Raw genomic sequence first — 22,821 nt, 5'->3', positions numbered from 1 at the left:
TAATTAGCACATTTAGCTCACTTTTCCCACAGGTTGCGGAGTCGATGCTCAGAAAGCAGCAGAAGCCCGGTGCGAGTGTGTGTTCCTTCCATTCGTCCATAAAACGCTCTCACAGACAGAAAACTCTGCATCCAAACAAAGTCATTAAACCAGAGAGAGTCAGAACAAAGTGCTCAGTGATTTCTCAGGAGACTGGACTTATACTGAAGCACACAGGTGACCGAAAAATATACTTAATTTTATTTTTTCTGCGTGCAAATAACCTGGAGAGATTCCGCGGATGATACTCAGGCGTGGAGCTGAAGTACAAGTACACAAATGGGTCGACTGTTGGCACGGTAACAAGTATTTTTACGAACTCCTGTAATACGACTTTGAGTCTTTGGCTCATTGAGCGCGCTGACTTTCCTCTTTGCATCATCATTTTTCCAGTATTTTGAATTTTATTGAACTTTTTTTTCTTTTGCACACAGTTCACTGACTTCCCTACATTATTGTGAATACCAGGAGTTTTGATAAGCCACATTATTTCATGATGTGATGTAAAAAAAAAAAAACACAATTAACGCCTCGTTAATGGCAATTGTGGCAGCAGGAGTGCCGACAAAAGATCCTCCACCAACAATCGTCGGAGTGAAATAAAACCGCCGTGAACGATAAAAGACTTTCTAGAACTTTAACATCCCGTCGGTGAGTATTAAGTTGTATTTTCAGTTCGACACTTTTTCCCCGCGATTTCTGTAGCTGCTGCTCCGTCACGTCAGCCAGATTTCTTAGGTGAAATCTGTCTTTTTCAGACACTTTTCAATTCACAAAAGTCTCCAAACTTCCGCCGAGAGACCGTTTCTGCTTGCAGAAATACATTCCCATGAAGCCTCAACACTTGTCAAGATGACTTTGTGAGACTTTGGGTGCGACGACAGTTGCAGTCGAATATTTGCAGGTAACCTTCACTGAAAAACTGGAATTTTAGTTTTTCTCCGTGGTGGCTACTGTCGCATTTAATCTGCATCAAGTCTAATTAAAGACAAGAATCTAAACTCGAAAATGATTCCGAGCTTTGCACGGTGTCTCATATCGTGTCATTTATCTGTGACGTGAAGCTGCAGAAAGAGGTCTTGAATTCACACAGATGTGGACCGTGATTCAGCTTGTACTGGGTCAAAACCTCCTGTGTACTTAGACCCACAAATACGCAGGTACACAACCGCCGCCGCCCTCGCTCACGTTGCCATGTTGGCGTGAGAACAAGTCCAGGTCAACCTTTATTTTACTGGAATCAAAGTAAATACTTGTGCTCTTGATGGATGATTCAGCACTCAATCAACCCGCCGTGCGACATAAATGAAGCCTGACGACCGGCGCAGACGCACAGCAGGCGTCTGCTGCAGCTCGCGGGGGCGCTGAGGCGTTGATCCCCACATGGCGATCTGGCCGCGTTTCCACAGATCGTCAGAAGCCAAAGCTGCAGCCGCGCCAGAGGCTGCTGCGAACGAGCGAACAGGCCGGGAGTCAGAGCGTAGTGGTGGTGGTGGTGGTGGTGGTGACGGTGGGGGGATGACGGGAGGTCGCGGCGTCTCCAAGCCCCTCCAACACAGACGGCTGTTTGTGCCACGCAACCCTCCCCCCTCCGCCCCCCGCCGACCCCACCTCGGTCTCAAACTCTCAGCTCCTAATTCACACTTCATAAATCAAGATGACCCGTCCTCATGTGAATTCATCTCTCTCTGCGCCGGATAATAGTGGCGCTATTGTTCCACGGCGAGGATTCATTTCAGGGACATAAACTATCCCAGAGGCCGACGCGCAGCCGCTTGATAGCTATAGCAGCTCCTGGATGTCCACGCGGAGACGTCGGGGTCTGAAATTGCAGTCCTCCGTGTCAGGCCACGTCTGGTCGGTTATATTTTCAACTCCTCTGGCAGCTTAAATAGTTCCAAAAATAAGAACACTAATTGGCCGGTGTTTATTTCTGTACGGGAGAAATACTCTAAGTGTTTTTAGCAGGTTGTTTGTGGCACGATGGCTTAACAGTCGGGGCTCTCTGGGAGGTACGGCTCAGTCCACTGCATGGAAAAAGAGCCAACGCTCCCCTTTTTTTAATAAATAAGGTCTTTTATAAGAAAATTGGTACTACAGTATAGTTGTGTGTGAGGCTGGCAGGGCAGCGTGTGACATCATGAGTGTTGACTCATGAGCAGATGAGTGATGCACACTGAGCTTTTTGCCTCCTCTCAAACTCATGTTTAGTGCCACAGAAACAGCAGTAAAGCCTCTCTCGACTCCTGTCCGTCTCCCTGTCTCCCTCTCTACAGCTGGAGGAGGAGGAGGAGGAGGAGGAGGAGGAGGAGGAGGAGGTCTGGTAATGAAGCAAGTGTTCCTATGCGTTGCGAGGGGGCTGTCAGCTCTACACACAGCAGACCTCTGTCACCTGTTGCCACCAGCGGGAGGCTTGGGCGACGGGCGTGGGGCCAAGCCTGGCGGCCAGTAGCAGGGCCCTGGCTCCACCTATAGACAGCTCAGCGGGGTGATTTACTCTGCCTCCACGCCGAGGTGTCTACGGACACTCATGTGTACGCTGTTATAGCAGCAGCAGTGGCGGCGGCGGCACGCGGCCAGGCCAACGTCTGAGTGTTGTTTTTTTTTTTGTACACCCCGTCGTCGTCGTCTCATGTTGACATGAAACAAAGTGCAGCTCTCGCCGTTGGATTGTCTGGCACGGCGACAAACATCAAATGGACGGACGGCTAATTAGTTCTTTCTTCGCCGAATTAGGTGGGAAAATAACGTCTGCAGGCGACACTTTGAAACGGGCCAGTCAGGGTTCAGTGTACTGAAAAACACCGAAGTGTTTATGTCTGTAAGAAATGGTTATGATCGACGGCGGGGCGAAAAAGCTCGCCATCGTAGACGTGCCCCGGCTGCATCCCGCTCTAATAACTTATGTGTTTTATGTTTCCTCTTAGTTTTTAAGAGATTTTTTTTTTATCATAGACGAATCTGTTGATCATTTTCTCAATTAATCAGTTTGTTGTTTGGTCCATAAAATGTCAGATTATGGTGAAAATTGTTGAACTCTTGCATCCTCAAATGTTTCGTTTCGTCCAGGACACAAACAGCTTTTCAACAAAGGAACCAGAATTTAGACTTTTTTTCTTAAGAATGACTCAAAACAGTGATTCATTTAGTAGTTGACAACTAATCGATTACCCGACTCTACATCACATGTTTTCGGTCAGTCTCTCCTCAAAAGGTGTTTTTCATGTTGATGGTTTCTTTACTTTCACTCTACAGTTTGCTCGGGATTAAAAGCATATAAGAACCATCTTAGGTGAGTGTGTCTGGCCTTTATGACAACAATATCCTGACACCACCGCTGTCTGATCGACTTCATGGTTTTTGGCACTAAAAGGATAACGGTGTTTAAAACGTTAGTGTGTGCCAACAGACAGATGTTTAACCCAAGGTGAGAAGAGGTGCAGTATGAACTGTGCGGCTCAGTTTAACCCTGAACTAACAATGTACATGAGGTTAAATCTGGATCATCACACTGCAGGATTTTAACAGCCCGTCACCTGCACCAATAACTTCAACGTCTGGGAACCTTGAGAGGCTTCGACACTACGTCCTTTATTTCCAACCACATACCAACGACACTAAGTCGTTATAACAATGTCACTTTTTAAAATTTTTAATCGAATACAGTTTGAAAACGTGATATTTAATTTGTTTTCTTTTTTAGACATCCACGCCTGCAGCATGCAAAGTGTAAAGAACCAGTAAGTTTTTAGAGATCAGCTTCGACTCAGTGCATCTTTGGATCGACACGTTATTTACGTTTATTTACAATGAAAGTGAAAGTTTTCCAGGTGAGGCTGAAGCAGCAGATGAGACAGAGAAATGAAGACTGACAGAGAGAGGAATGAGACTTGAGTTGGGTGGAGGAGGTGGAGGAGGGTGGTTGAGGGGTTTGGGGCTGGCCAGTAGCAGTCGGCGCTGCAGAGGAAAGGGTTAACGCGAGACAGTAAAGTGAATCCAGATGTGCTGTTATTATTAATATCTCTGGCTGATGAATGGGAAGGTAAAATTACAGGCGCCAGCCAGGGAGGCCCCGTGTGTTGCCCTGCCACCCAGGCGCTTCCCAGCTCACCTCCACAGCTCCGGCGGCCGCAGCGGATCAGGGGGTGAGGCTGTGAGCAGGGGGTGAGGCAGGGGGTGAGGCTGTGAGCAGGGGGTGAGGCTGTGAGCAGGGGGTGAGGCAGGGGGTGAGGCTGTGAGCAGGGGGTGAGGCCGTGAGCAGGGGGTGAGCAGGGGGTGAGGCAGGGGGTGAGGCCGTGAGCAGGGGGTGAGTGGGGGGGGTGAGGCTGTGAGCAGGGGGGTGAGGCCGTGAGCAGGGGGTGAGGCAGGGGGGTGAGCAGGGGGGGTGAGGCTGTCAGTCGGCCTCCTCGTGGCTTCAGAATCGTCAGGCATCAGGAGGTGAAGCCGTCAGGTAGAAGATGAAACTAAAGATGGAACAATCGGTCAGTTGTTGTTAAGTTGTTGCCAGATATTTTGTGTTTCCGGCTCTGAAGACTTCCTGTTCTTCTTGGTCCGGTCCAGTATGACAGCGGTGGGCAGGTTTATCAAGTTTTAGTTTCTGCTGTCTGCACGCAGCGATACCAGTTCTTTATTCTGCTTTCACTCCTTTTGCAAACATGAGGATCAGAACCGGCCTGGATTCAGACGGGTGTGCCAGATCGGTTCTGGTCCAGGATTCTTACACAAGTGTGATGTGAGATCTTGACTTTTTCCCAACATAAAGACTAAATTATTTATCATTTCATCTAGAAAATGATCCGTTAATCGCAGCCGTCATGGAACAAATAATCTTTGACTCTGTATTCTGAATGAATGAATTAGAATAAGAACTTAATTAGTTCAGATTGAATCAATAAGTGATAAATTAACTAAGATCTGTGTGTTTGGAGAGAAAACCAACATGTTTGTTTTGCCTCTCAGCTGCTGCTGAACTGAGCCGTCTCTGTGGGCTCTGATAGGAAGGAACCAATAATCACTTTATTGGCTCTATAAGCTTCTCACACCTCCTCTAATTCACACCTCAGAGAGGCCGACCCCTCTCGCGGTGGTTCGACGTGCGACCGTGTCGTTGCTGTGAATTCAAACAGACGTGGAGACGGACGGGATCTCAGACCGGCTCTGGCAGACTCAATCGTTTTTTTTCTCGCTCTCTCTCGTTCTTTTTTCCCCCCCTTTCATCATAAAACGTGACAGTGAGGCCGTGAAGTTTCTGTGTTCTGTTATTCAACAGGAGGTCGGCTGGTTTACGTCAGGAGTTTCTCAAACGGTGTCAGAAACTCACAAAGCGCCTCAGACTTTGAGTTGAGGAGGAATATTTGCGCTAATAGAGGATTCAGGTCGGAGATGGCAAAATAAAACGGCGTGATGTTTAATTGGTGTTCGTGAAGACGAGGACACAGTTTCATGTTTCTGTGCATTAAAACAGAAAACGATAAACAGTCAGAGAGTTTAACGCTGCAGAAATCAAACTCTCCTCACCAGCTGATGTCGATCCTTGTTCCTCTGCAACAGGTGAGAGACCTGGAATAAAATCTGTCCGTCTGTCACAGGATAACGGAGGTCATGCAGACTGAAAGAAGAAGAAGAAGCAGAAGAAGAAGAAGAAGAAGAAGAAGAAGAAGAAGAAGAAGACATTTCAACTCTGCAACAGCGAGTCATTTGTTGAAGACGACAGGTCTCAACACCAACTTCTATAAGTGGTTAGCTGGCTGTAATCCAGGCGTCAGATCTTTGTTACCATTTTTATTCACTTCACATTTTGGGTGATGAAGATACGACGCAGCCTGATAATGAAAGATCTAAAGCTGCCTGTCGCACACATGCTCAGTATTTGGTGAGAACTTATTCCTCAAGCTTCATCGCTGCAACAGTTTTGCTGTGAAGCTCCGGAAAATGTTTGTCAGACGGCAAAACTTCTCCTCACTTCATTAATTCATTTTTCATTTTGTTGTGAACTGTTCCTTTAAGTTCGAAACATGAAAAAAAAAAACAGGCAGTTGATTGTTTAAACTGCTCTGAAGATGAGCTGCAGTGACAGTGAACGCACCGTCTCTTCTGATCAGACGACCTGAGAGAGTTTCTCTGGCGAGTGTTTACTCTGGTAACCCAGAGGGCATCTGCTCCGGCCCGGCCCGGCCCGGCCCGGCCCGGCCCGACCCGGCCCGACCCGACCCGGCCCGACCCGGGCGTCTGTATTAGGTTGCGCTCTTAACATTTACACACTTGGCAGCAGCAACAAAGCAGCCATTCCTCTGGCAACCACCGCCGGTCATTAAGCATAATTTGTCTGGTATCCCTGTGTTGAAAATGCACAAAGGAGGGTGAGTAAAGCCAGCGTGAGGTTGTCTTCTGAGCTGTCATGTGGAGGGGGACGCTGGGGGCCCCATGCTGGGCGGAGGAGGAGGTGGAGGAGGTGGAGGAGGTGGCGGTGGGGGGGCAGACAGCGACAGAGAGGCTGGCTGCTTGGAGCTCCCACAGGACTGTTTGGGGACAGCAGCAACCCGAGAGGGACGCCCCCCCCTCCAACCACACCACCCTCCTAAAATCCAACCTACAACCACAGCACCACCCCTCCTCCTCCTCCTCCTCCTCCTCCTCCTCCTCCTCCTCTTCCTCCTCCTCCTCCTCCTCCTCCTCCTCCTCCTCCTCCTCCTGCTGCTGCTGCTGCCGTGTGTCTGACGGTTAAAACAACAGCCCCTGTGGCCAGCCAGGCTCCATCTCCCCTACTGGATTTACGCTTTCCCACCACCACCACCACCACCTCTCCGCTACACCCTCCTTCTGTCTCCTGCTCCATCCTCCAGGAAGCCTCCGTCCGAGGGAGCACTGACACCGACCCAGCCAAGTAGAAGTTCTGCTTTTGCATCCCGAGCTTGATTAATTAAATTCAAACCTTTTTTTTTTAAGTCAAAAGAACAAGACTGTGTTTGGAGATCGTCGTCTGGATCTGTCCAGCGTCCAGCCGAGGATGATTTGTTCATGATTCAGTGTTTTTGGTGCACAAACGCTAAAAGGAAGGTTGTCCAACTTCACAGTAAATCACCAGGAGGATAAGAAGGGCTGGAGTCTGATCTGCTGCCGTGGTCCGGTCCGGTCCGGTCCGGTCCAGAGGAGACGTTACGGAGGGATTTACGGACATCGTTCCTTGATTGTTGTCCAAAAAAAAAACATTAATAAGACAAATTGAATAAAATAAACTTCATCTGTCGGGGAATTTGACATCCTTTGACATTCAACAGGCTCAAATTTAATTCACTTAATTACTATATTTGTTTTTATTGGTTTTATGCACAGATAGTTTCCTCCTCCTGGACGATGATCTTCTGTACTGAACTCTTCTGATGACAAAGATAATTTTGCATTAGTTCTGTATCTTCATTTCTTCGTCTCAAACTTCAGGGCGAAGCAGGAAAAGTATCACTGTGAGAGTCTCCGCAGAGTAAAAATGTTCCCAGCTCTGATTTATCTCCGGCGGAGTTGAATTACAAAGCGTCTCCAACAAACAGGAAAATGTTAATTGATTTCTAATCAATGTAACTGAGCTGTGTGTGTGTGTGTGTGTGTGTGTGTGTGTGGGAAAAGGGGGCAGAATACTCCTGAGCTAGGATTTCGACTAATTCCAGGAGTCTGAAAAATGAGGAGTGGCGGAGAGAGGAGACTTTTTAAAAAGCTTGGAGTCAGTCTGATTGCTCCCCGGGGAGACATTTCCACCCCAGTGTCCCACAAATGACATGTTTGTATGTAACGTAATCTGCTTTCTTTAAGAGGTGACGCTTTACTGGGAGACACATTCTTCCCCCAAAAGGGCCCTGCAGCCAAACACTAAAAATGTGTTGGTCGGTTCTACTCCATCTTTCTTTTGTCAAACCCTGGTGAGACTTCTTACCTGCTCAGGTGGCTGATTAACTTTGATTTATACCCGCTTGCAGATTCCCAGAATTCCTGGATCGCCTGCAGGAGCGTAAAGAAGTCGCTTCGGTTTACACTCGTCGGTGCACGCTGCGCACAGAGTGTCAAGACTCGCGTTAAAACTGGAATCTAATCTGATCTGTGCAACGCTTTGCTTTCAGGGCACCCTGTGGAGTTCCTGACCACTAGTAAAGTTATGGAGTAATGGCGTTTTCTTAGGCGCGTGCATGTGAGAGCTGTAGCAGGATTTCTACAGGATCTAGTGGGAGTGTAGCACCGTGAAAAGGAAGGGAAGAAGAAAACTGACAGGGATAAACAGTGATGGTAAAGATGCAACACGTAAAATCATTTTGGTGTCAAACAGTTGGAAAGTAACCTCCTTTTTTTTGCAAATCTTATCTGCACGGCTAAATGAGCTGGTAGCCGTTATTCTGGGGATCTACTGCCCCCTATCTGTCTGGAGTATAAACTCAACTCGGCCAATTCTTTTAAACTGTATATTGCACCTTTAAATAATGAAGCTTTAAACTTTGTTTCATGCAAAAGGGAAAAACACTGAAACTCTGCAGGTGTTATTTAGCATTAATAACAAAGTATATTGTGTAATATATTCTAAAAAAAAAACAGAGCCAGAAAACAGAGCTGGAATTTATTGTGGAAAAATATGGAAAAAACTTGATCGTCTGCCACATTTCAAGGTTAAATACTTACATTATTGTGCTAGCTGGATGGCATAATCAATCAAGAGCTGCGTTCAATCGTTACAGACCAGTTACATCTCTAAAATAAATAAATAAACTTATGCATATGAACATATTCAAGATTCTTTTATCACTCGCCTCCACTGCAAGTCACTCAGACTGTCATGTATCGCTATAAATAGAAATTAAAGCCTGTAATTATAGATGATAATAGACAATAAACAGAGAGGGAGAAGGACAAGAATAACAGACGCAATAAATGAACCTACAAGTCTACAAATCTTTTCAGAGCCGTAGAAGATTAAATCATCCATCTTTCCTCAACAGATCGAAGCCGTTCTTGCGCTCAGGTGTACTTACACTGCAGGTTGTGAGCTGCAAAATGTGAAATATTAAAATGTGAATCTTCCTGGTGTCGAAGTTGAAGTTTGCAACGACGTCACAGGTTCTTCCCGATGTTCTCGACATCACCGTCAGATAAAACGTGAAATCGTTTAATTCATAGGAAAGCTCGTATTCAAACACACGGATACCGTATGAGGATCCCACCGACTGAACCCCGACGTAAAATATGCTGATTAATATGCACTTAAAACCTCCTTATATCTGTGTGCAATTACTTTACAGCGTGTTGAATCGAATGTTTATCTGCAGCTTATAAATGTTAAACTGCGGTATTTAAACTAAAGTGTCGGGTTCTTGTGGGTAAAGTTACTGGACTATGAAAATAGAAACATCTGCGCCTCACACAAACAAATTAACAGGCAATTTGTACCAATGAGATCTGTTTTAGTTTAAATTAGACCGTCACGTAAACACGGAGAGAGAAAAGTCATTTTCCACCGCTGCGGGCCGCCGAGCTGTTTGTTTTCTGAGGCATTTTTCTCACGCGGGGACGAAACATAAAGACGTCGGACGGATAACGACATGAAGCTCCGCCAGATGCATCCGTGGAGCTGTAAAGAAAAAAGAGGATTTACGTTCATTTTTGGCCCTGATGTGGCTGCAAGACGACGGAGACGGATGCAGTCGTTTTCACAGCAGATAATAAGGAAACAAAGAGAAGAAGTTTGCCCTCGCTTGCATTTTCTGTCTGTTCTTGTAAATCAAACTCAACCTCAAGAAAAGCACAAAGACTCCACCACACTGGTCGCACGACCGCATTATTTCATGTTTCACTCAGGCATCGCTTTTCTGGAGGTTTGGAAATTAAAGCGTCGGGATTTTGTAACTGATTTGACCGCAGAATTTCAACTATTTTTCCCAAATATGACTCTTAAGAAACGCAGAAACCAGGACCGCAGTGACTCTGCTGAATATCTACATGATGAAACCTTTAATTTATATATTTGACCCTCGGTTGATTTCCTTTCTTTGTAACTCTTCTTTTAAAGAACGTACGTGAGAAGAGAGCACGTCCAACTGAAAAATGTGAAACTCAAGCTTCATATTTTAGGGAAATTACGTGCTGCAAAGATGATAACGATCATTAATCTGTAATTCAGTGTTTAAATCTTCTCCCGGGCCAAAGAAAGAGCATTTGAATTAGTCTTGATTTATATTTGCAGGGCCTTGAACGCCTCTTTGTGTTTGTAATATTGGAATTACTGATTGTTTCTTCCAACTGTCCAAAAACCCAAATCGACCGATCAATTAATGCGCTAATTGTTTCCACACCGGGTGAAACCGCGGAGTAAGAAGCTGCCGCAGGGAGTCGTTCCCCTGCGTCTCATCTCGGAGCAGATAAAACGTCGCGTCCTCGATGGGGGAAAATCTAGATTGATAGATGGCAACACGGCAATTTGCCGTGGAATGGTGCACTGTCGCCGAGGTCCAGTGATCAAAGCGGTCGCGAGGGGTCAGCAGGACAGTTCACAGCCTTCACACCCGAGACCTCCGTCACTATCACTGCATGTTCCTCCATCTTCTCCCCCCGCCGTGTGAACTCTGCCGCTCTGCAACACAAACCCTGTTTTTTGTTCTTTTTTTATCTGGAAAAACCATTTGAATCGTCTGACCGAGCCGTCAGAAGAACTTCAGACACGTTTTAAACGTTTATTTAATGACCAAACGTAACGCAGAGTTCAGCGCGACGAATTGATGATGAAAACACTGCATGTTAATCTGCACTTAAAGGACAATTCCACCAATTTTCCACATGGGAGTGTGTTTACAGGTTTCAAGGAGTTCTGATGAATGTGGGAATTTTTTTTTAAAAAAGTAGTGTAAAGTCTTTTGTAGCTCCAGAGGAAGCTGCATGTGATCTGATAAAGTGCCCTTCAGTGATGTCACGCAGTGGCTGAGTTGCATTGTGGGTAATGTAGGCGCAAGGTTTAAAATAAATTATGTGTGGGATAAAAAAAAATCATGGTTCTTGATCATTTGTATTTAAACTTTCTGCACAATTTGTCGACTTCTTCTCCAGATCTGGTGCCTACGTTACCCACAATGCAACAGAGTAACATCACTGGAGGGCAATTTATCAGCTTGCATAAACAAATAAACAATTAAATCCTTTATAAATCACTTACAAAGTGATTGTAAAGGTTTGTAAACAACAAGATGCAACTTTGCCAACAATAAAATGATTCATAAACTATTGATCAACTCAATCTGATCTAGTGTGCAGAACTTATTATAAATCTTAGAAAATGTAAAAATATATATATTTTTAAAGGAAAGAAGTGACAGTATATGATTTACTTATATTTTACTGAATAAAGTTATTACCATGACTGAAATATTCAGTTTTACAGGGTTTGTTAACAGTTAATTAACCTCTGACTGAAGCTTAACGAACCCTAAATGTTTGATTTAATAATGGCGTTGTTATGAAGTGTTACCGTCGGGTCACACGGCGTCAGGAGTCTCTGCAGGCGCTCGCTCAGTCCGGAGTGTTTTTCCCAGAGAGACCAACCTCACACTCGGTATTTACAGCCACAATAAAAACTTTAATGAACTGGATGCTCATCAAACCACTGCAGCAGGAGCCGAACAGATATTTTCCTCTTTTAAACTATCGATTGTCTCTTTTTGTCTCTTGCTGTTGTTGTTGTTGTTGTTGTTGTTAGTTAAGCCCCTCGGTCGGTGACCCGGCCCGGAGGGGAGGCTGTTCAGTAGCTCCGTCAGATACGAGGCTCTTTCGGGGAGGAGGAGGGGGATCAAAGAAATTCTCGGCCAGCATGGTGCTGTTCGACTGTGCAAACTCAACGCCGTGCCGCTGACTGGAAGGGATTCACTGCGAGATAGAGACGAGGAAAGGATCAGTGGCCTGCCCCGGCTGCAGGAGGATGGGATGGGATGGAGGGGGTTGAAAGCAAACAGCCTTCTGCCAGTGTGATATATGTTTAAGCCCACTGGGTGCACAGCAGAGACACCCAGCTTAAGATCTTTAACTCGTCTCAGCAACCGGGATGGTCGATCCCTGCCGACTCTGCGATCTCAGCCCGGCGCTTTATTAAAGAAAAACACAAGCTGTGCTTAAATGCCCATATGAAGGCAAAGACCAGAGCATTGTCTCCTCTCTCTCTCTCTTTAAATATATGTTTCATTTTATTGTTAAAAAAAAGGGTTCAAGACGTTTGAGACGCTCTGAATCAATAAAAAGATCCTCACTCTGGGTGAATTCCTCACCAGCTCTGAAAGAGTTAAATTATGTAACCGCCGCTGAGCTTTTATTGCTAAAAATGTGCGAGTAATATACTGCGGAGTATTTTTAGACGGGAGGAGAACGTGCTCACTGAGTTCACATTAGCATAATACTCACGTCCAGAGAATGAGAATGAATTTACAAAGATATCTGATTAGTTTGAGTCATTATTTTACTAAATAAGATTATTTTCTGGTGTCTTTCCTCCTCACGGACACTAAATATATTTTGGGTTGTGGACAAAACATCTGAAGGCTTCATGTGTCGCTTTTAGATTAACAGCTAATCGATTAATCCAACAACTAATCAAACAATGGAAATAATTGTTGGTTGCAGCCCTGGTAGTTTTATAATCACAAAAAATCAGTATATTCTCAAACTGTCTGAATTTAATACTCAAACCACCGACTTTATAAAACATGGAGAAAAAGTCTCCGGGTCTCCCCCAGCAGTTTTCCAAAAAAGAAGTATGTAAGCTTATGAAAAAACAACCCGACTTCTCACTTGAATTATGAGCTCGCTGATCAGTTTCCTCGTGAGTTTATGGTCTTAATCTTTAGTTTCAAGTCTTCTTCAACAGAATGTGATGTTAGTTTACCAAATTATGGTCCCGTCCCGGCGATAAAGCAAGGAACGATTTGCCGTCTTCGTCCTAATATCGTCACTTCTGGCTCCAAAAATCCAAGATGGCAGCGGCTGTAATGACGAACTCGAGGCTTCAACCATGAGGTGACGTCACACGGATACTAAAATCCAAGTAGACAGCATGAAGGGGAACTAATAATGATTTTCACGATGCCAGGAATCAAATTGGAAATCATCAGAATGTGCATGAACATTTTATGGCATCGTCAATAACAAACAGCTTCTTCAGGACGAGTGAAAACTGATTTAAATCTTGTTTATTTGCAGGATTTTTATCTTTCAGCTCCAGAAATTCACTTCATAATGAGTAAACTCTCATTAATCCAGCACTTCTCAAACTTAAGACCCCCAAACTCATGTGTTAGTGTTCAGCCGGACCCCACCTGGAGAACCAACACTACCTCTAAGTAAACCATTAAAGTCAAACGGGCGTATTATTCAGATGCTTGTGGTGAAGTTCTGCTAAATGTAGAATTAGTGGGTTTGACGGTGCGTTTATGACTTTGTGCATCTGTCGTGATATTTCATCGGACTTTGTTTTTCACGGTGTCATAACCGAGAAACTGCCAGATAAAATACAAATTAAAAGCCGTGGAGGGTAAAAAAGAAAATGTCCGTGGTAGGTTTCAGTCAGAGTGTAAGTTGTGATTTATGTGTTTGTGCGTACAAAGTGATATTTAATCGGATTGTATCAGCTTTTTACGATGTCGTAAGAGATGATGATGACCACACAAACAAAAAAAGGCTCATTCTTCTGGTCAGTGTTGGACTAAATGTCCTCCAGAACTTCACTTCACAATAGTTTGATGTCATTTTAATGTCCTGCGGTGGCTCGTTGTGAAACCTGATGGAGAAACTGGAGAGTTTTAAGCGCGATGATGCGTCGTCACGATAAATCCGACATCCATCCGCCGCCGCCATCATCATCATCATCATCAGCAGCAGCAGCAGCAGCAGCAGCAGCAGCAGCTCCATCTGGTTTTTCCGTTCAGCGTCGATGTCGCTCGGCTCGATCCGGAGCCCGATTCTCAACTGTGCCGTGAAATCCATCATACCGTCAATGAACATTTATTGCTCCAATTCAGCTTCCCAGACACTGAAGTATGAAAATAGTGGTTCGGAGACAAAGAGGCCCGGTTCCCCTCGACCCTGAGACCAACTCTTTTAAAACACGAGTCAGACGCCAGCGTGAGGTTCTGCGAGGAACAGACGGGGGCCGCTTGCTATTTGCCATGCTGTAACAATTAATTAGGAGTCGCTCAAATTACCTGAGCAGGTCCGGAGACGGTCAACCCGAGAAGCTCCCGCAGAGAAGGAAGAGCAACTCGGACCACCCAGATCCCGTCGCAGGAGCGCTGAGATCTGGAAAAGTTGAGTTATGACGGACATCCTGGGTTTCCTCCATACAGCTGATTTATTTAACGTAACGTTAATAGTAAAATATTTCAGGAGGATTCTCTGCAGCAACAAACAGGCCGATGTGGTGGAGGAGGTGTTGAAGTTGTGCAGTTGGGTTTGTTTTCACTGCCGTTCTGATTCTGCTTGGCAGGGAGTCCGGTTCTGTGCCGCCTGATACCTCCTGTGCCGGGCTTTTTCTTTTCCTTTAACATGGTGAGATAAAGTCAACACTCTGGTGGCCATTTAGCTGAAGAGAAAACGTACGTATATAGATCCTGGAAGAAGTTTTCGTGCAACCGTTTTTAAATCACCCTCGGCTATTGAGTTCAATTCTTGTCGAGAAAGAGGCAACAAAAAGAAAACGGTTATTCAACGATATACGTGAAAAGATAACGTAGTTGGAAGTCGATCTGCTGAGGTGTTGGTGTTTGAGACGAGCTGACAGTGAGTGATGTGCTGCTGGTCATTCAGACACTCTCAGATTGGCGTCTGCAGAGGTTTACGGAGCAGCAGAGACACGCCGGGGTCAGACTAAACAAAGCCCGGTCCGCCCTCCACCTTCTCCGCCGACTACAAAGGGCAAAAAAGCTGCTCCTCTCAATCCGCTTTGAGTCCAGAGCGACGCTGCGAGCCCGGCCCGGCGGCAGGTAAACTTAAAGAGTTCAGATTATACGGTAACGCGTGTAATCAGAGCCGTATATTCGCTCTGTCACTTCAAAGATTTACTTATCCGTCACATCGGCGCTTGTTTTAAATCAACATCGCAGCTCGTTACAGCAAACTGAATAATGTGTAGTTTTAGGACTGTTGCTCGGAGTTTTCACTTTTTTTCCAGATGAGTAACTGTTGAATTAACAGATAAAAATCTGGGAAATTAATTCAACTGGCGATATTCGACTGATTTTTTTGCTTGTTTTAATGAATCATCGTGGAGTAAATGTTGATTGCGCGGCGTAATGGCAGAGGAATAACGGCACCATCTGTGTTTAGATTTGCTATAATCGTTGGGCACGAAAAAAAAGACAAGCTGACTGGCGTTCCAGCGCAAATGCTCGAAAAATAAGATGCCAGATGACGTTGAAGGGACGTCCGGCGCAGGACAGCAAACGTCAGCGTGAGACGTAGAGAAGTGGCAGGAAGTTGGTGGTCGAGGAAGTGGAGGACGGCTAAACAAAGGCGATGGATAACGTGAGTATCTGAAAATCATCCCGTGCAGGGACATGATAGTTACTGTCCAGTCTGACAGCGAAGAAATATCCACGTGGAGATAAAGGAGCAGGTTTTGATCTGTGATACATCGTGAAACAGCGATTATTACACTTCAATCTCCGTCCAGATTTCCTCTAAACTGAGCTCAGATTTTTAGATTGAGTCATCCCGTGCTTCTTGTGGAGATCGGTATTCAGAAGGTCGAGACTTTTCCTCTCTCACAATATTTACACAGCTCAGCCTGCGAGCGAGTGTGTGTACATATCCTTAATTTTGAAAGCGTGTGTGTGTGTGTGTGTGTGTGTGTGTGAGCGGCCACCGACGGTCCAGAGCCGCGGCAGCTAAAACAAACTACAACGTGTGGAATCATCCCACGTAAGAACCGTGGCACCAGACTCATCCCAGACGGGCCTGGATGTCGAGCTCTGTGAGAATCCAGCCCGCCTGCTCGGATTCCCGTCAGTGTTTTCGGCTTTAATAACCGTCGAATTAAAACTCATTACAAACACAAAGGCGGCGGCGGCGGAGCAGAGACGTGCCAGCCCTGAGAGTCTGGACCTCGTCCTATCTGCCGATTCCAAAAACAGGCTAACACAATAACCACTTAACTGAGGTTGATTGGATAATTTATGTACACAAGCTTTAATTCAGTGAAGCCTGTTTTGTTTGTGGACGCAGGAGGAGCTGCGTGAAGACGTGAGGACGATTAAAAAAAAAAAGAAAATGTGCAGATAGGATTCGACTCTATCAGCGTGCGGTGAAGCCGATTACGATGCTATTTTCCAGGGAAAAAAAGTCAAAAGCGAGACAGAGTTTCTGTTGCCATGGCTGCAGCTGTGAAACACTTTCGATTCCTGCCGGTGTGTGTGTGTGTGTGTGTGTGTGTGGATTCAAGGCCGAAAGCCGTAACGAGCAGTGGCATTAATGATACTGCAAGATGTGCTCCGCGGCCACGGCCCGGATTGCTGCAGCTAACTGGGTTTTGTAAAATGTGGGGGCAAGTTTTTTCAAGGCACGCGTCTGAAAAAAAAAAAAAGAAAAGGAAAAAAAAGACGAAGACGCAGGATTCAATCATACGTGAGTGTGTTACCGGAGAGCAGCGGAGAGGATGAGCGGTCATTACTGCTCATTACCGCTGCTGGATGGAGAGAGCAGGTCGACCAGAGCTTCATATTTCACTCCTCGGTGACTGTGAAGCCAAGAAGAGGAAGAAGAAGAAGAAGAAAAAGAAGAAGAAGTGAGCTCAGTCGTCTTCCAGCAGGTTGAGAACATAAACACGGAGAGCTGGATCAACTGGATTAATCACCAGCTGTTTTCATAATCAGTATTTTCTGTAGATGCTTCTGTCTGCTGATCGTTTCACACACACAACACAGGGACTCCACGGTGCATTCAAGTGCACATCATTGGCATTTCTAAGCGTGAAAGTAGTGGATATTTCTGACGAGGGACTGCAGAGTTTCGGACAGTTTCGGGACAGTTTCCAGTTCTGTTTGTTGCTACAAAAATCAGATCAATCGGGCAAACTTCAGCAATGTTTCTGGGGATAAAACCAGGTGTTTTAAAGGAGACCTCGGGACACTTTCAGCTGTGTTTGCGGCACTCAGATCGAGTAGTTTTTAAGCCAAAACATGATGTTTGAAGTGTTTTTTGCTCCTAAACCAAACCGGACCATAATCACAGCGTCGCGACAGGAAAGGAATCTAAAACTGAACCTGCAGAAACATAAAGTTGTCTGTCGCTTTGCAGGAGAGGCCGACAACTCAGTCGATAGCCGTCACTACTAACAACTTACTTAATGATTAGATACTAAAATTCTTCATGTAAACCTTCAAATACAATTTCTTTACTTTTCTTTATACTATTTGTTCTCTCAGAATCGTTTTCATATCCGAGCAAAATTGGTAAAGAAACTGAAATGTCCGTAATTGAATCAAGATTGGATCGAACCAGAATCTGACTCGGTGCCTTGTGAATCTGGAACATCTCCTGGCTGGACAACAGAAGCGACTGTCCGTTTTTCTTTCCGTCAAACAGTCAGTTTGAATCGTGGAAAAAACAAATCTGCGGCTGAATCGATGATGAGGAAAATATCCGCACGCCTGAAATTCTGACATTTCACTGGATGAAGCAGTTGCATTATGTTTTTGTTTTGTTTTTTGTTTTTTTCTTTCTTTCAGAAGCCAAATTAAAAAGGGGGGGAAAAGCTCATGAATCATATCTATTACCAGTGATTAGACAGCGCGGAGCGAACAACAGCGGAATGATAATAACAGGAATACTGTCGCAGCCATTGTGTGTCCTCCCCCGACTCCCACTCTGTTTGTGGAAGGCGACGGTATGAGGGTGAGCGGCCTTTGATTCTGGGAATCAGTAAATCAGTCTGCAGGCTACAATGAGACATCTCATTTGAGCTATTTGTGTATTTTGGGTTTATTGGTCCCAAAATGCCCCCTATCCATCTCTGACCAACACAGCATTGTTTTTACTAGGGAATACTCTGTTGAGAAGTTTATAGAAGAGCACTTAAGTTCACAGACGGGTTTACTGCTGGCTCCGTGCGCTTGGTGTGAAATAACAAACATTTCTCTTAAAAACTGTTTCACTGCTCCCACAGAAAGTGTTGGAGGTTACTGAGGAGACGCGGAGATTCGTATCTGCAGCACACATTTCATCAAAGAGGGTTTTTTTTCTTCTTGCTGTCATTCTTGCTTAATTTGATAATTAGGGTGTAAAATGCAGCATGCAACAAAACCACAGACTGAGCTGCTACCCGAGGCGTTCAAAGAAAATTAGGTCGGAAAATTATGTTATCAACGCCGGATTATACGTGAGAGTTACAGTAAGACTGTAAGAGTGAATGAATATATAGATTTTAAAAAGGGTGATGCTTCACTGAGCAGCTGTTTTATTAAAAAAAAAAGAAATGAGCTCAGAAGAATCAAACCAAAGTTTTCCTTTCCTGGTGTTTTTGTCAGTAAAGTGATGATATTTTCTGAATTTACTCATTATATCCACATTACTGATGATTATTGATAAAAAACCTTATTGTGTTAATATTTTGGAGTAATACAGCAGCATTTCAATAGAGAATAGACTTCAAAATCTAAAATACATGTAGGTAGGTTTATTTCCTGGACCTTCATCGTCACAGTTTGGTTAGGTTTAGGAAAACATCGCTGTTTGAGTTAAAATACATGTTTCTTCAGTTACAATCGTGCCTGCATTACTTAATTAACATAACTATTATTTCTAGTTTCACACTGGTCATGAACAGACATCTGCAAAATGAAAGTCCTGTGCTCGTTTGACCCAACTGTCCATCTCATTTTTTTGGACATTTGACCTTTTCCTCACTTCCTCCTTTGCAGCTGTAATAATTACGACAGCCTCTGGAGGTCGCCGCCTAGAAAGAAATGTAAATATGGGCTGTAACAAGCTGCTGACATTTTTTTTGGTTGAACTGCCCCTTTAAATAAGACATCGTATACTTATTCTGAAGGTGTTTTATTTTATTTTTGGGTTACTACTTGAAGAGGTTTACATGCTTCAGTTTTCTCATGCCAGAGATGCTCTGTTTCAGCTACTGTCTCTTTAAGGCCCCGCCCCCTCCTCTGATTGGTCAGTTTACACACGCCTGACCCAGAACTAGCCAAACTAGCCACTAAACGTAAACGCGTGACACGGTGACAAAGTGTGATGTCACAAAGACAGAGAATTAAAGGCGGAGCTAATGACGAGGCGTTCGAGGAGCGGTGTTTTCTGTTGGAGAGGGGAGCTTCTGTTGGTGCAAGATCTTTGACACGCACAAAGAACAAATCTAAAACACTGAAGGGAAGGAATAAAAGCACAACAGGTCTCCTTTAAGTTTACAGCTCCTACCAACGTCTACTGCTGCTTCCATGACGACGGCGGGAAAGACACATCAATCACACGGCTAATTGTTGGATAAACACAAGCAGCTACAAAGAGAAAACTGCTCGTACGCCCACGAACGTCTGACTGTATAATGACATAAAAACAAAATTACAATTTAGTGTGATTATTGGGCCGTATTTTAAAGCCAGCCATCTTAAAGTTGTGGTCGTATTAAAAACAAGACACTGTGGCAGACAGCCAGACGGATTAAAACAGCTGAGCGCCATTTGATCCACAAACAAAACCAAACATCACTCATCAGAATCGTTGGAGATGTTGTATTTAGTGGCATTAATTAAATAATTATCAGCAGATCTCCGTGTGGACTCTGTGTTTACATTATTGATGCTCCCACACAGCCAAAGTTAATTGACGGTACATTTAACATCTAACGTAAGTATGAGAACCATATTATCAACACAGACGCGTTTCTTCTTTTTGTAATCACCCCAACATAAGTACAAAAAAAACTATAGAACTGTAACATTTCGGCACCTCTAGTGTTTACAACTTGATTTATACATGTATATAAATATCTATATACATATATTCTGTTTGTGTAGCATGACGGAAGTTTTGTCATGTGTTATATTACGTAATTTATCTACATGACGTAAAGTGAAACTCTCGCCAAAAAGCAACCCAGGCTTTTTTTTGTTAACGTATATGAGTCAAACATTCGTTTAAAACCATAATTACGACAAAAGAGGCACTTTTAAGATTTACCGTATTTTCGTTTTCGGGTCAAACTCATTTCACGATAGCATCAAAATCTGTATTTTTAAAACAGTAAGAAGTCTCGACACAACATGAAACTTTGCTGGTAGCATCACCAGGGTCTCTACACATGAACACCAGCACTGAGAACATTGTTTGTCGACACAGAGTTACTAAAAAGAAAGTTTTTGAACAGCTCATGTTAGCAGTAGCTTGTTCCGCTCGCCGCCGTCCTGCCAGTGGAGAAGAGTCGATCTCAGAATGAGACGTAACCTGGAGGACAGTTAAGGTGGAACAATCCTAAAGCTTAGTTCCATATAAATGCAGGATAATTTGTTTTTTTGTTGTTGACCTTGAAGTTGAAAAAGGAGCCTCATATAAGAAACAATACTAAAATCAAAAAGCCGGAAAGGTCATTTGAGATCTCTCGTGGATAGTTGTTTCTGGAAGACAGTAGCGTTCCTCCAAAATAAGGTCAATCTTAAAAGTGCCACTTTTGTCGTAAATATGCTTTTACACCAAGGTTCAACTCGGGTACATTCACAGAAAAAGCCATAAAACTTAAAGCTGTCCGGTGCTTTGCAGAGACGCCGACAACTCAGATCGCTAGAATAGCTGTTAGCCGTCACTACTCTCTTGTTCTTTCATCATTAGATGATAATTAATGAGTTGTGTTTCTTACAGTTGTCGTCAGAAACACAACAAGACTCACAGGTCAAACGTTTGATTCGCTGTCAGAGAGGAAACCCTTCACATTGTTTGACTGCAGGTCAAATTGCTGGGCTGCTGTTTCTCGAGGTGTCTCAGTTTGATTCAGTCTAATCCGAATAATCGCTGAAGGTAAAGCTGCGCTCCAAGAAAAGCACTCAGCTGGTGCCAGCGCACAATCATGCTATTTATCATTCCTCGGTAAACATGTCTCTGCATTACAAGCATTTCTAACCAACACCCTTATTTTCTGGATGCTTTACACCCTCTGCCACTTGACCGGGACAATTAGCATATCAGCACGTACTTTGGTTTAATGTGTATTGTAAGCAAAAAAATCTTCTGCGAGAGGGGTAGTGATTTAATTTGAGGTGTGTTTCAGGTAGTCGGAGAGATGAATCAGCTCAGGAGACAATCAGGGAGAAAATACACAAAGTTCCTCATAATTGTGTTTGAAGTTTAAACATATTTAGGACAAGTTTTTGCTGCTCCGAGTTCCTCTTCTGGGGAGGAAATGATGCGAGCTGCTCCTCGTCCTCATTTTTTAGTAAATCAATGAGCAAAAAAAACAAAAAAAAAAGTGACCAAGCCGAGAGAGAAAGCACAGATTCCTGCTCTCAGCATCCAAAAAGAAATGCTTCACCTACTTTATGTTCAGCCGCTCATGCTGCTTTGTTTCAAGCTGCTTGGCTGACTGCAGGTCTGGCCTGCTGATTGCAGTGATAGACACGGAGGAATCTGGCGCTGGCTGCCAGAAACCACAGAAGAAAAAGGAGAGGACCCCGAGTCTGCCGTCGGTCTGTGCTGGTAGGGAGAGGTAAACACAAGTAGTCCCTCCTCGGTATGCGGGGCTTATGTTGGCCCGGAGAGGAGCTGCGACTCAGAGGAGGTGCCAGTCTGTGGTCTGCTCGGCAGAAAACACAATTATTTTTAATGAACGCAGGAAAACAAACAGCTGGCATTAACCGTGCAGCCCATGAGCATTACCGTTACGCAATCAAATCCATGCAAGCGCAGACAGGCAGCAGAGTTCAGTCCTTTTAAATTTAGACATGCGTTGACTGTAAGTGTACTGTAAAGACGTGCTCGTCTTAATTGCAGCGAATCTGCCACGCAACGTTTCGCTCGCATGTAGTGGATATTTTTAGGATTATAGCAGCGTTATTAGTGAAAGAACAAGACGGTGATTAGAGATTTAGTGAGATGCATTTCACTGAGCGGAAATAGAACCTTTTTTTGTGTTTTAAACACCATTTGTGTCCATTTAGGTGCAGATTTCCACGAGTTACGAGGAGAACTTGAATGCACCGTGAAGTACCTGTGCTGTCTAACGTTGAAGAGCACCTCAGCATAGTTTGGGTACAAACATTTATCCGTCAGGGTGGCAGGTATGAAGAAACGTACCCGGAAAATGTACGGAAAATCATAGAACCTTCCTAAAGTCATCAGTAGGATTCATTTACGTCCTCACATAGTCGTCTAAATCTGAAAATCCATCTTTATTCCCTCAGTTTTGGCCCTTTTGTCCACATCATGCAGATGTTTTACACACCAGAGCTTTCTGAAAAATGAGGAATAAGGAAAACTGAGATTGTCAGAAACGTCAACCTGACCTGGAGTCTGTATGTAAAGAAACAACTAATGAGATTAAACCATAAAAGTATGTAAATGAGAACAACAACACTGTGTTTGACTGTATTAAAGCTCATTATAGACGGTGGACAAAGAACAAGTCTGTCAGCGAACAAAGAAGAAGACATTTAACCACCTGAACGATCCAGTTTTTGCTCGTTCCCTAACAGTTAAAAAGTGCAAATCATACATTATCTTTAATTCCACTGTGATCCAGTAAGTGTCCAGTATAAATAGCCTCAAGTCTACCAGTGATTG

This window comes from Acanthopagrus latus, chromosome 23 (assembly GCF_904848185.1).
Source record: "Acanthopagrus latus isolate v.2019 chromosome 23, fAcaLat1.1, whole genome shotgun sequence".
In the NCBI taxonomy this organism is placed as follows: domain Eukaryota; kingdom Metazoa; phylum Chordata; class Actinopteri; order Spariformes; family Sparidae; genus Acanthopagrus; species Acanthopagrus latus.
This window is presented reverse-complemented; position numbering follows the sequence as displayed.